At 39.0% G+C, this 12,405-nt stretch overlaps 1 protein-coding gene across 7 annotated transcripts in view; it reads right to left on the bottom strand.

The window, feature by feature from the left end:
• The window catches only part of IRAG2 (inositol 1,4,5-triphosphate receptor associated 2), a 112,368-nt gene that overhangs the window by 33,416 nt on the left and 66,547 nt on the right, over positions 1-12,405 (bottom strand). The gene's annotated exons all lie outside the window — the stretch shown is intronic.

The raw sequence follows: 12,405 nt of genomic DNA, 5'->3' as shown, positions 1-12,405 counted from the left end.
TGGTTGGCCCGGAGCAGCCGCTCGGCCTGCACGGGGGGCGGGGAGCAGCGGCTCCTTGAACAAAGTGAACGAGACTGTGTCCCCTCTGGGCCAGCAAGGGGAACTGTGGCAAGGAGGCAAGCCAAGAGATTACAGGACAAAGAGGGCCCCTCTAGAAACACGGCTGAACCCGGGACGGTTCAGCTCTGTGGGGGAGGGGCGTCCTCCATCGGGAAACACCCTGCAGTTCCCGGGGAAATTTTCCGTAACCAAGACAACCCGCCACTACAGAGACTCCGTCACTACAGGGGCGGGCCAGCATAGCGGAAGCAGTTCTAACTACACCCACAGGACTGCTGGGAAGCTCACACGGAAGCTGGGCGGAGCCCACAGCAGCTCAGCGAAGCCTCTGCAGGCTGAGTGTGACTAGACTGCCACCTTGTGGGCAGGGAAAACGGTAGCAACACAGCTGAAAAGTATAAAGTGCTAAACCCCTGGGCCAGAACACCTGGGGAGAAGAAAAGGGGGTTTATGAGTTCAGCTGCTGCAGACTTAAAATTACCAAAATCAGAAAGACAGCAACTACAAAGTCAATAGGCGGATAAATCCACAAAGATGGGAAGAAACCAGCGCAAAAAGGATGAAAACACCCAAAACCAGAACACCTCTCCCCCTACAAGGCAGCATAACTCCTCACCAGCACGGGAACAAGACTGGACGGAGAATGAGTGTGATGAAATGACAGAATTAGCTTTCAGAAAATGGATAATAAGAAACTTCTGTGAGCTAAAAGAACATGTTCTAACCCAATGCAAAGAAACTAAGAACCTTGAAAAAAGACTTGACGAAATGCTAACGAGAATGGACAACTTAGAGAGGAATATGAATGAATTGATGGAGCTGAAAAACACAACACGAGAACTTCGCGAAGCATGTACAAGTTTCAACAGCAGAATTGACCAAGCAGAAGAAAGGATATCAGAAGTTGAAGATCAACTCAATGAAATAAAACGAGAAGGGAAGATTAGAGAAAACAAGGTAAAAAGGAATGAACAGAGTCAACAAGAAATATGGGACTACGTGAAAAGACCTAATCTACGGGTGATAGGTGTACCTGAATGTGACGAAGAGAATGCATCCAAGCTGGAAAATACTCTTCAGGATATTATCCAGGAAAACTTCCCCAACCTAGCAAGGCAGGCCAAGATTCAAGTCCAAGAAATACAGAGAACACCACAAAGATATTCCTCTAGAAGAGCAACCCCAAGGCACATAATCATCAGATTCACCAGGGTTGAAATGAAGGAGAAAATACTAAGGGCAGCCAGAGAGAAAGGTCGGGTTACCCACAAAGGGAAACCCATCAGACTCACAGCAGATCTCTCAGCAGAAACCCTACAGGCCAGAAGAGAGTGGGGGCCGATATTCAACATCCTTAAAGAAAAGAACTTTCAACCCAGAATTTCATATCCAGCCAAACTAAGCTTCATAAGTGAAGGAAAAATAAAATCCTTTGTGAACAAGCAAGTACTCACAGATTTCATCACCACCAGACCAGCTTTACAAGAGCTCCTGAAGGAGACACTACACATAGAAAAAAACAACCAGCACCAGCCACTCCAAAAACGCACGAAATGGTAAAGAGCAGCAACACAATGAAGAATCTCCATCAACCAATGGGCAAAACAGCCAGCTAGCATCAAAATGACAGGACCAAACTCACACATAACAATATTAACCCTAAATGTAAATGGACTAAATGCCCCAATCAAAAGACATAGACTGGCAAATTGGATAAAAAGCCAAAACCCATCAGTGTGCTGTATCCAGGAAACCCACCTCACATGCAAGGATACACAAAGGCTCAAAATAAAGGGATGGAGGAAGATTTACCAAGCAAATGGAGAGCAAAAAAAAGCAGGAGTTGCAATTCTCATCTCTGATAAAATAGACTTTAAAGCAACAAAGATCAAAAGAGACAAAGAAGGACATTACATAATGGTAAAAGGATCAATGCAACAAGAAGAGCTAACGATCCTAAATATATATGCACCTAATACAGGAGCACCCAGATACATAAGGCAAGTTCTTAAAGACTTACAAAGAGACATAGACTCCCACACATTAATACTGGGAGACTTCAACACACCGTTGTCAATATTAGACAGATCAACGAGACAGAAAATTAATAAGGATATCCAGGACTTGAACTCAGACCTGGAACAAGCAAACCTAATAGATATTTACAGAACTCTCCAGCCCAAATCCAGAGAATATACATTCTTCTCAGCACCACATCACACCTACTCTAAAATTGACCACATAATTGGAAGTAAATCACTCCTCAGCAAATGCAAAAGAACAGAAACCATAACAAACAGTCTCTCAGACCACAGTGCAATCAAGTTAGAACTCAGAATTCAGAAGCCCACCCAGAACCGCACATCCTCATGGAAATTGAACAACTTTCTCCTGAATGTTGACTGGATAAACACTGAAATGAAGGCAGAAATAAAGATGTTCTTCGAAACCAACGAGAATGAAGACACCACATACCAGAATCTCTGGGACACATTTAAAGCAGTCTCTAGAGGAAAATATATAGCAATAAGTGCCCACATGAGAAGAAAGGAGAGAACTAAAATTGACACCCTATCATCAAAATTGAAAGAGCTAGAGGAGCAAGATCAAAAAAACTCAAAACCTAGCAGAAGACAAGAAATAACTAAGATCAAAGCAGAAATGAAGGAGATAGAGACACGAAAAACCCTACAAAAAATCAATAAATCCAGGAGCTGGTTTTTTGAAAAGATCAACAAAATAGACAGACCACTAGCCAAACTAATAAAAAAGAAAAGAGAGAATAACCAAATAGATGCAATAAAAAATGATAAAGGGGATATCACCACAGATGCCACAGAAATTCAAACCATCATCAGAGATTATTACAAACAACTCTATGCACATAAATTAGAAAACCTGGAAGAAATGGATAAATTCCTGGACAGTAGTCTCCTCCCATGCCTAAACCAGGAAGAAGTCGAAACCCTGAATAGACCAATAACAAGGTCTGAAGTCGAGGCAGCAATTAAGAGCCTACCACCCAAAAAAAGCCCAGGCCCAGATGGTCTCACAGCCGAATTCTACCAGACATACAAAGAGGAACTGGTACCATTCCTACTGAAACTATTCCAAATAATCCAAAAAGAGGGAATCCTTCCCAAATCATTTTATGAGACCAACATCATCCTAATACCAAAACCCGGCAGAGACTCAACAAGAAAAGAAAACTACAGGCCAATATCCATGATGAACATAGATGCAAAAATCTTCAATAAAATACTGGCAAGCCGATTACAACAGCACATCAAAAAGCTTATCCACCATGATCAAGTAGGATTCATCCCGGGGATGCAAGGCTGGTTCAATATACGCAAGTCTATAAATGTAATTCACCACATAAACAGAACCAAAGACAAAAACCACATGATTATCTCAATTGATGCAGAGAAGGCCTTCGACAAAATTCAACAGCCCTTTATGCTAAAAACCCTCAATAAACTAGGTATCGATGGAACGTATCTCAAAATAATAAAAGCTATTTATGACAAACCGACAGCCAATATCATACTGAATGGGCAAAAACTGGAAGCATTCCCTTTGAAATCCGGCACTAGACAAGGATGCCCTCTCTCACCACTCCTATTCAATCTAGTACTGGAAGTTCTAGCCAGAGCAATCAGGCAAGAAAAAGAAATAAAGGGTATTCAATTAGGAAAGGAGGAAGTCAAATTGTCTCTATTTGCAGACGACATGATTGTATATCTAGAAGACCCTATCACCTCAGCCCAAAATCTCCTGAAACTGATAAGCAACTTCAGCAAAGTATCAGGATACAAAATCAATGTGCAAAAATCACAAGCATTCCTATACACCAATAACAGACTTAAAGAGAGCCAAATCAAGAACGAACTGCCATTCACAATTGCTACAAAGAGAATAAAATACCTAGGAACACAACTAACAAGGAACGTAAAGGACCTCTTCAAGGAGAACTACAAATCACTGCTCAACGAAATAAGAGAGGACACAAACAGATGGAGAAACATTCCATGTTCATGGTTAGGAAGAATTAATATTGTGAAAATGGCCATACTGCCCAAAGTAATTTACAGATTCAACGCTATCCCCATCAAGCTACCAATGACCTTCCTCACAGAACTGGAAAAAATCACCTTAAACTTCATATGGAACCAAAAGAGAGCCCGCATAGCCAAGTCAATTCTAAGCAAAAAGAACAAAGCAGGAGGCATCACACTACCGGACTTCAAACTCTACTACAAGGCTACAGTAATCAAAACAGCATGGTACTGGTACCAAAACAGAGATATAGACCAATGGAACAGAACAGAGACGTCGGAGGCGACACAACATATCTACAACCACCTGATCTTTGACAAACCTGAAAAAAACAATCAATGGGGAAAGGATTCCATGTTCAATAAATGGTGTTGGGAAAACTGGCTAGCCATATGCAGAAAGCAGAAACTGGACCCCTTCCTGACACCTTACACTAAAATTGACTCCAGATGGATTAAAGACTTAAACATAAGACGTAACACCATAAAAACACTAGAAGGAAACCTAGGCAAAACCATTCAGGACATAGGCGTAGGCAAGGACTTTATGACCAAAACACCAAAAGCATTGGCAACAAAAGCCAAAATAGACAAATGGGACCTAATCAAACTCCACAGCTTTTGCACGGCAAAAGAAACAGTCAATAGAGTGAATCGGCAACCAACAGAATGGGAAAAAATTTTTGCAGCCTACCCGTCTGACAAAGGGCTGATATCCAGAATTTACAATGAACTAAAAAAGATTTACAAGAAAAAAACAAACAAGCCCATTCAAAAATGGGCGAAGGATATGAACAGATACTTTACAAAAGAAGACATACATGAGGCCAACAAACATATGAAAAAATGCTCATCATCACTGGTCATTAGAGAAATGCAAATCAAAACTACATTGAGATACCATCTCACGCCAGTTAGAATGGCGATCATTAAAAAATCTAGAGACAACAGATGCTGGAGAGGATGTGGAGAAATAGGAACACTTTTACACTGTTGGTGGGAGTGTAAATTAGTTCAACCACTGTGGAAAACAGTGTGGCGATTCCTCAAGGACCTAGAAATAGAAATTCCATTTGACCCAGCAATCCCATTACTGGGCATATATCCAAAGGATTATAAATCGTTCTACTATAAGGACACATGCACACGAATGTTCATTGCAGCACAGTTTACAATAGCAAAGACCTGGAACCAGCCCAAATGCCCATCGATGATAGACTGGACAGGAAAAATGTGGCACATATACACCATGGAATATTATGCAGCCATTAAAAAGGAGGAGTTCACATCCTTCGTAGGGACATGGATGAACCTGGAAAACATCATTCTCAGCAAACTGACACAAGAACACAAAATCAAACACCACATGTTCTCACTCATAGGCGGGTGTTGAACAAGGAGAACACATGGACACAGGGAGGGGAGCACTATACACGGGGGTCTGTTGGGGGAGGGGGGATAGTGGGGGGGGTGGGGAGTTGGGGAGGGATAGCATGGGGAGAAATGCCAGATATAGGTGAAGGGGAGGGAGGCAGCAAATCATACTGCCAGGTGTGCACCTGTGCAACAACCTTGCATGTTCTTCACATGTACCCCAAAACCTAAAATGCAATAAAAAAAAAAAAATAAATAAATAAAAAAAATAAAAAAAAAAAAAAAAAAAAAAGAATTGATTTCTTAATAATAATAAAGTCTAATATTCTAACACATATAAAAACATTGTTACTATGTGTGGCATGAAATAACATTTATTATTACACTATAACTAAAAAACACTGTTGTCAGAAAAGCCTTCATTTTGTATCTGTCAAGATCATGGATATTCGTATTTAAGAAATATGAAAGGGAAAAAGAGAATGCCGCTCTTATTTTCTATTCCATTATACCAGTTTCCAATTTGGGGAAAAGGGAGCACATCATTTCTGCAAACCTTTTCAAAAAAAAGTCTAAGTATGATGTAAAGTCAAAGTAATAAATACGGTAAAAATACAGTTTGCCTCCATTATGTTACATATCAGCCACATTTGCTCTAATGCTCTGTGTTCTGCCTGCTTTTGCCCTATGCCTTAGATGTGAAACACTGTAGTTAGAAGTCTTTCAATAAATACAACAGATTTATTGATTACATAACTAATTATGTGATTTGGGAGAAATTGCCTATGTTTAGTAGCCATATATTACTACATTGTTCTGAAACAGTAGCAAGGTAAGCAACTGGATATTATTCTCAAATCACTCATCTTTATAAAACTCAGTAATCAGAAAACAACCCAATATACAACATATCCCAATTCTGAGTTTTCCTAAGTTTGGTCTAATGACATTTTTTTTCTTCTTCTTACATGAAAAACCAAAGTAAAGAAGATTTTTTTAAAAAAATCTGGTTTCAAATTTAGGATCACAGTTCACGAAAACTGAAGATGAAGGCTTCAAAGGGTTGGGGCAAAAACTTTCCACAATTGGGCTCTTTTCTTCCAGCTTCTAAAGTCACCTCTATTTAAACCAGCACACACCAACTGTGACACCTGGACAGATCATGAGAAAGATAATCTACTAGATATAATTTAAGATCAACGAAAATCAAGAAGAAGAAAGTTCAGATGAGAGATTTACTTACATGTAGGAGATTGGCTCAAGTCAATGAATCTAACACATGCCAACAGTAGAGAGCAGGGAGAATGCTCTTTCTGTCCAAGCCATTCAAATATTAACCTGCATAACATTTACATGAAAAATTCATGGTCCAGCCCATTTGCTTTTGACAGCAAGAGTCTAATGTAGGGTGGGGTAGAAAAGGTACTCATGGAAAAAATGAAACAGATTCTCTCATGGGCTGGGTCAGCAAACACAAGAGACAGACAGACACACACACACACACACACACACACACACACACACACACACAGAGCAATATTATTTCAATATTTAGATAGAAGACAACAATAAAAAATAACTTTTATGATTAATTGACCTAATCTCCCCGGATTACTTTATTTTTGCTCTTTTATATGAAATACTAAATTACAGATTTTGTGATCAGAAACCTTCTACTAATAAACATTTATGGTTCCAATGTAATTTCACTATTTGATCCATTTTAGGCAACTGATGATAGTTAAATAAATTAATGTGATTTTCTGAGAACAAAAAAGTAACAAAAAGAGTCTAGATAGACTTACTTCTGATTTGACTCAGTGTCTGTTTAAATGTCCCAAAAAGAGGAAGAATGCTAAGTTGAATTTTAAACAATTAGAACTACTGGAACCTAAACAAAGCTAAATTTGCTCATAGGTTTGCCTTTTTTTTTTTTTTAGTTCTAACTCCACACCCTCAGATCTACAGGACACACCCACCACTTTCAGGTTCATTTATAATACAGTTATCAGTCAACTTCTACATGTTCCAATTTTGCAACTGGCAATGTTATTTATTCTCCAAGGTTATTAATGCTGCACCCACATACAACTTGAAAGAACAGGATAGACCATGGCCAGAACATCTGAGATATTTTTAAATTGATTCTGTTCTTGGCCTTAATAAATCACCTCCTCCCAGTGATAGTGTATCTTAGACAAAAACATGTAATAACATGAAGGATAACTCAAAGAGAGACAAGACACTTAATATTTGGTATATGTAATTTTTTTTAACAGCCAAAAGAAAAACAGAGAAACTCATCTCCAGATCACTGGCCTGTTTCAAGATACCCTCTGCCTTCATGCTGCTGATAATTCTGATTCTGGGTGATATGAGCAGCTAGTTTTCTTTTTGAGTGTTTACTATGATCCAGGTATTTTGCACACATTACATAGTATCTTGGTGGGGTCAGAGCTGAGACTGAAGTACAGTAGAAGGAAGAATCAATTTTGTTGTCATAGAACAGCGTGGACAACCAACCAAAAGAACTTCAGAGATGTGAGTGGCGAAACCAACTTCTTTGCCCTACATTTTCTTGAGAGGTTAAAAGTCTGCTTGGAAGCCACTAGTCAGTGAGGCCTGAAGAACACAGGGATATATTCAGTATGCACCTCTGGAGATTACTGGAAATGTCGGGAAGCAACTCCTTGAAAAGAAAGGCCTTCTTAGTCATCAGCAAGTGGGGAAGCAAGGCACTGAGAGGCAGTGTCTTGCCTCTAAACATGACTGACCTACTTGGTCTTTTCCATGGACTGGTTAGGTCAGAATCAGTGATATAGACATAAGGAAATATATGTATATATGTAATATATTTGTGTGTGTTTATTTGAATCCTCAAAAGAACTATGACAATCAATGTCTTTCTTTCACAGGGGACACAGCAAATTCAGACAGATTAGGCCATGTGTCCGAGTTCACACAGCTAAGTAATAAAGTCAGTCTTGAATCTAGGTGTGCTTCGTTCTACAGCCTATGCTATGTGGGTAAAGATTCTAGGCCATTACTAAGAAAAGTTTCAGATAAATACAAAAGTAGACAGAATTAAGTATCTAATGAATCCTGGTATATTCATCATGCAGATTCAACAATTACCAACCTATGGCCAACCTTGTTTCAAACTCTCACCCTCTAAACCTACACCTGCCTTGTTTTGAAGCAAATGCCAGACATCATAACATTTTTGTCCATAAATATTTCACAATGAATCTCCAAAAGATAAGGACTGAAAATAATTTGTTTCCTTCTTTCCTAACTACACCCAAATATCCCAAATAAACTAATTTATTGGGTCAATAAAGAAGTTCTTTTTTCCTCAAGAATGTCCCAAACAGGGCTCCAAATTATTTCACCATGAGATGTTCTTTTTGAGACATTAATCTTGTTAGCATTCTCTGCTCTCTCAAAAACCTGCTTATGAATAATGATGTTCACTTTTATCTTGCATTGTGCCTTCTGGGAAAGATATTAGAAGATAGCTTCCTCTGTGATTATGGGGAAGGAACAGAAAGTAAATCTCAAGTTCTTAGGAGCACCGGTCTAAAGAAATGAGTCAGAAAGCAGTAAGCTAGTTGAGTGCTTGCTCTCAGTGTTTTAAACAGACCTTGTAGTGAGTAACCTAAATAAATAGGCATTCAACAAATATTAATGGCAGCTACCGTATGCAATCCTATGCAGGGTGCTACATGTGCATGGCCAAATAAGGGCACTGTCCAGCCATTTTATCACCTAATACACAAATAAATATAAGAAAGTGAGTAACTACAATGCAAACCAGCATACAGGTGACAAGAAATGGGGGGTGCGGTGAGTTACGAGGGTCTCAAAGACAGGAATCTGCTTAGTTTTTTTCTAAGTGAAATCATTGAGAAACAAGGAAACAGGCATTGAGAAACAAGAAAACATGACTTTTCCAGAGTCATACAGAGGCCAACCCACAGAAAAACCTCATCTCCCCACTCTTAATTCATTGATTTCCACCTCAAGAAGGACTGGATATGCTTGAATGTCAACATTTTATGCTACTACAAAAAAGTTTTTACAGGATTTTGAAATGGATCTTGACAGCTGAATAGAATTTTGATAAATGGAAAAGTGTATACTGTTCTGGGCAAAGAAAACAGCACAAACAGGTTTGTGTGACATATTCTGACAATATGAGCTACCTGATTTGGCTGAGGAACAGGCACAACCATACACAATGATGGGAAAATAAAGGTTAAAAAGATAGGTTGCAACAAGTTTAGAGAGGGACTCAAATACCAGGTGAAGCTGTAATAAGGCTGTAGAGATTGACAAAATCCATCATTTAGAGCTAAGGAATTAAGAAAACACCCATCATTTGGGGGGTCCACTGGGATGATAAACATATATTATGTTTTAAAAATAATTTATATCTTATATTTACTCTAATTCCCTGTACTTTTTGCCAATGAGAATGCTTAGAAAAGCGTTTTCTAAGGAGAGCTTTCTATTTGCTTAAGAGATGATGTGAGCATAAAATGATGGTAGGAGGGCAGTTTCTTAAAAGACAAGGGGCAGAGGCAGAGAGTACAGTTACCAGGCTGTTGAAATTCTCCAGTGGAGCAGAAACCAAGAATTGGAAGGTTGAGAATTGATGGTATCAGTCACAGGGTACAGTCAACAGACTAATTCCAGGGCTGTTGCAAACTACAGAAGAAACAGCACAGAAAACCTTCAGGGAACCTACAGGAGCATGTGATTGGAGGCTTGATTGTGATGTTAGCTCCTATTTTTTTTTCTTTTGAGATGGAATTTTGCTCTTGTTGCCCAGGCTGGAGTGCAATGGCACAATCCCTGCTCACTGCAACCTCTGCCTCCTGGGTTCAAGCAATTCTCCTGCCTCAGCATCTCGAGGAGCTGGGATTACCAGTACCTGCCACCATGCCTGGCTAATTTTTGTATTTTTAGTAGAGACGGGGTTTCGCTATATTGACCAGGGTGGTCTCAAACTCCTGACCTCAGGTGATCCACCCACCTCAGCCTCCCAAAGTGCTGGGATACAGGTGTGAGCTACAGCGCCAGGCCCAGCTCCTATTTCTTAATGAATCTCAAGACCATAGACAAAACCACTCAGTCACATATCCTAATCAGAGTCAATTTGGAGGTCCTTTTACATATAAAAGGCAGTACATTTTTGGCTAAGAAAAGCCAAAAAACCACTTTCAAGGTAACACTAAGTGATTATGATTAAAATGTCTAAATTAAGTGTAATAAAAGTGGTCATGAAAAAAGGCATCCTTTGAAGCTAGACAAATCTGAATTTTAATCTCAGGTTTGCTACTTACTAATTGAGTGATTATGGGCAAGTTATTTAACTCCCTCAACTTCAATTGACTCCTTTGTAAAAAGCAGAGAATTGTGGAGAAGATTAATCACATGGCATGTGGAAATGGGTTTGTACAAAGTTCCTGGCACACAACTGATATTTGTTTCTTCCTTCTTAGTAAAATCAGTGCCAGATAAAAGGGAAATTACTAATAACTAAACATCCTGTAAGCTTCCAAGTTCAACTTCCTTTACTAAAACTTCATAAAAACTGCTAGGTAAGAGCAAAATATATTTTTTAAATTTTTGAATTTATATCTATTTTTATTTTTATAGATGAAATCTTGCTCTGTCACCCAGGCTGGAGTACAGTGGCACAATCTCAGCTCACTGCAACCTCCGCCTCCTGGGCTCGAGCAATTCTCCTGTCTCAGCCTCCCAAGTAGCTGGGATTATAGGTGCCTACCACCACACCCAGCTAATTTTTGTATTTTTAGTAGAGATGGGGTTTCACCATGTTGTCCAGGCTGGTCTTGAACCGTTGAACTCAAGGGATCCACCCGCCTTGGCCTCTAGGTATGAGCAAAATAGATTCATTTCCTTTTTCTTTTTTTTCCCTAGCTACTCAACCAGACACGTATTTATGAACAACAACAACAACAACAACAAAAAACTGCCATACACACACTTAACAGGAAGAATAACAACAACTTGTACAATTCAACAGTAAAAAGAAATATAATCCCATCTTCAAAATGAGTTAAGGATCTGAGCAGATGCATCTCCGAAGAAGTTATACAAATGGCCAATATACAGATGAAAATATGTTCAACACTATTAATTATTAGAGAAATGCAAATCAAAAATACAATGAGGTGTCACTTTGCACCCAGAAAGATGGCTTTAATAAAAAATAGGCAAGTATTTAGTGAGGATACAGAGAAACTGGAATACTCATACATTGCTGTTGGAAATGTAAAAGGATACAGCCACCCTGGAAGTCTGTTCTGCAGTTCCTCAAAAACATTAGAGTTACCATATGATGCAGTAGTTCTGCCACAGGAATATACCCAAAAGAATTAAAAACATATTTACACAAAAACCGATACACTAATGTTCATAATAGTGTCACTCGCAATAGCCGAAAAGTAGAAACAACTCAAATACCCAACTGCTGATGCACGGAGAAATAAAATGTGATGTGTATCTATACAGTGGAATATTATTCAGCCATAAAAATGAATGAAGTACTGATATCATGCTATGACATGGATGAAACTTGAGAACCTTATGCTAACTGAAAGAAGCCAGGCACAAGAGACCACATATTGTATGATTCCATTTATGTGAGATGTCCAGAATAGGCAAATCTATAGGACAGAAAGTAGATTAGTGGTTGCCTAGAGCTGGGGGTTTGAGACAGGAGGAAATAGGGAGAGACTACCAATGGGTATGCAGTTTATTTCTGTGGTGATCAAAGTATTCTAAAATCGATTGTGGTCATGGTTGTACAACTCTGTGAATATACTGAAAGTCATTTAAGTGAATAATTTAAATCAGTGAATTTTCTGGTGGGTGAGTTATA

The sequence above is a fragment of the Aotus nancymaae genome, unplaced genomic scaffold (genome assembly GCF_030222135.1).
Source record: "Aotus nancymaae isolate 86718 unplaced genomic scaffold, 86718_ANA_hifiasm-v0.15.2.pri h1tg000016l, whole genome shotgun sequence".
Taxonomy (NCBI): domain Eukaryota; kingdom Metazoa; phylum Chordata; class Mammalia; order Primates; family Aotidae; genus Aotus; species Aotus nancymaae.
This window is presented reverse-complemented; position numbering and strand designations above follow the sequence as displayed.